The sequence below is a fragment of the Marmota marmota genome, unplaced genomic scaffold, assembly GCF_001458135.2.
Source record: "Marmota marmota marmota unplaced genomic scaffold, marMar, whole genome shotgun sequence".
Classification (NCBI taxonomy): domain Eukaryota; kingdom Metazoa; phylum Chordata; class Mammalia; order Rodentia; family Sciuridae; genus Marmota; species Marmota marmota.
This window is the reverse complement of record NW_026000026.1, coordinates 48,244,340-48,246,914: the sequence shown is the minus strand read 5'-3', so window position 1 is coordinate 48,246,914 and position 2,575 is coordinate 48,244,340. Positions and strand designations below refer to the sequence as shown.

Here is a 2,575-nt window from a genome sequence, read left to right as displayed (position 1 = left end):
CTCCGCTCAGCGCTGCTTCGCTCCTCTCCCCCCGCCGCTCCCCGCCCAGTGCTCGCCGCCAACGCCCCCGGCTGCCCCGCGCGTATGGGAGCTCCGGGAGCCGGCAACAGCGGCAGCCCGGGCGGTGGGGAGTCCGGAGCGGCTGGGGCGCCGGGGCGGAGTCGAGTCTTCTGGGCCCGGGAGGAAAGAAAAGGGTGCGAGGAGACTCCAGTGGCGTGTTGGGCGCGGGGCGCCCGGGGGCGAGCCGCTCCGCTTGCCTTGTCTGGCGACGCGCGTGCGAGAGGAGGCAGCCTTGGGGCCCTGGGGAGGAGGGCAGCTAGGAGGAGGAAAAGGGAGCGGCCCCGCTCGAAGAAGGCTGCCAACTTTGCCCTAGGCCAGCGGGGCCCTCCCGGGTGTTAGCGTCTGGTGGGTGGCCCGGGGCCAGTGTCTGGAAATTGAGGGTGACAGAGGCTGGGGGAGGGGGACAGACACTGGGGACTAGGAGGACAGGAATTTGCAGCCTGACTCCGGGAAGCGTTGTCTCCCCTCGGTCCTAAAGGCCTCCCCAGGCTTCAATTCGGTTTTGAGGTTCATGACAACTCACTGTGAGGGTCAGGCGAATTTGTTCAAGTCCTGACCAGCTAAGCCATTGATCGAGGAGAAAGCAGGCGGAGAGCGGATACTCGAGACCCCTAAGCTCCGAACCAACCAGTTGTTAGCTCAAGAAGGGCCCACAGTAATTGCAACTGAAAGGAAACCAGGGCGGCGGCGGTGGGGGCGGGGGTATAATGATGGCAGAAGAGTAGGTAGTGGGGAGCCTAGGGAAGGCCGCCTATCAAGACAGGCTGAATTTCAAACGTCGGTGAAGGCCGGAGGGCGAGAAAGAGGTGTTTTCATTTTAGATTTTCTTGAGAAGTAACTATGAAAGAAAGATCCGCCAGAAAGAGGGTCAAAAGTTATTTAGAATAAAATCTGTGCGCCCCTCTTTCAACACCAGGTGGAGACCCGCCGCGCGTTCCAATCCTGCCAACCCAGGCTCGCGCCCTGGTGGTCAGGCTGAATACGTTCCAGGATTCCATGTTTCTGTAGTTCTATGTGCAGAGCAGAGCTCTCCCTTCTGCCTGAAAAGCCTTTGCTCATGAGAAGGCGCTGCGTCTTGCCTTAGGTCTTCACTGTTGGGGTTGCCACAAGGTAGAGGTTGAAGGGAATGTGGGGCTGTACTGCGTTCCCTTTGTAGGAACCTCCCCTTTGCGTCCCTTTCTGTAGAACATCAGCTCCTCCAAAACAATACTAAAATGTAGAGTGCAGCCAGAAGGAGGCATTTGGGAGGAGGAGGAGGAGGTCAGGGGAACCTGCCATACTTCTACAGTTCTTTGCTTGGGAACATATAAGTTCGTCTTTGCACCTGAATAACACTCCCATCACCTTCCTCTGTAGCATCTAGACACTCCTGGGGTTTCCACCTCTGAACTACAGAGATGCAAGGCAGTGGTCTGGAACACTCTGAGAAAGTATATTGTGCATTTCTCCCATCTAATAGGAAAAACAGTTTACCATCTTAAAGCAGTTTACCATTTCTAGGTCCTTTTCTAAACAGAACATATTCTCATTGGAACTGCAAGGGAAAGCAGATTTTGTTAGATCCATTTGAGTTGGAGAATCAGTATTCCTGATTATCAGATGAAGAAAGGGATGTTTTAAAAGGCCCACTGAGCTTCCCCACAGCCATCCAATATGCAGGAGTAGCCCCAAAGTCAGCAAAGACAGGTTCCCTACCTCTAGCCAAGGCTTTTTTTTTTTTTTTTTTTGGTGCACCTTTGGGTTGGCTTTGGAGGCAGATTTTATTTTGCCAAGAGAACACCTGCCTGGGTAACTGCCAGGGCTTGCTTTTACCTCTAGGGTATTGTTTGAATTTTAAATTGGATTTTTCCTAATATAGCAGGCAAACACCCTGTGGAGTGCATCATAAAACATGACCACAGTTACCTGCTGGTTCTCCTCCCTCCCAAAGTGAGTGGAATAGAAGTTAAAGAAAGAAAATGCCTTTGCAGTTACTTCCAGTATTTAGTTCTAGTGGACTATCTTCATGTCTTCATGTCCTAGTTCTTTGAAAGTGTTCTGCTGGATGCTTTGGAACTCTATACCAGCCCTTCCAGGGAATGTTGAGTATGGACACACATAGTGTGTGTGTGTGTGTGTGTGTGTGTGTGTGTGTCTGCATATATATATAATGCATATGTATATATATATATATTTTTAAGTGGGTTGTACTTCCTAAAAAGATTTCTCCAGCTTACTTCTTTTAATCTACCTCACCCAATTTAGCATTTAAACATTCACATTTTATTTTTCTATTGTAGAACATACAACTTCTCTCCCACAGTTGAAGTTGCTGCATTTTATGTTCGTTCAACTCTTTGCTTAGGCACATCCCAAATATTGAGCAAATGTGTTGGATTGTTATTGAAGAAAAAAAAACACATTGGATTATATTGTCATAAAAATGATGTCCACTGAAGAAAGAGGGTAGCAGCACACAGGGTCAGTTTCTTAATATCCTAGTTGTTTGAATGAAAAATGAAAAAAAAATAGAACG

General features: G+C 49.6%; 1 protein-coding gene across 1 annotated transcript in view; it reads right to left on the bottom strand.

Annotated features, from left to right (window-relative positions):
• The window catches only part of LOC107147488 (synapse differentiation-inducing gene protein 1), a 175,002-nt gene extending 174,306 nt beyond the window's left edge, over nt 1-696 (bottom strand). Inside the window, exon 1 of the mRNA XM_048811390.1 lies at nt 584-696. The gene's annotated coding sequence lies outside the window, so the exon portion shown is untranslated. The remainder of the gene's footprint in view (nt 1-583) is intronic.
• Nucleotides 697-2,575: the final 1,879 nt, after the last annotated feature.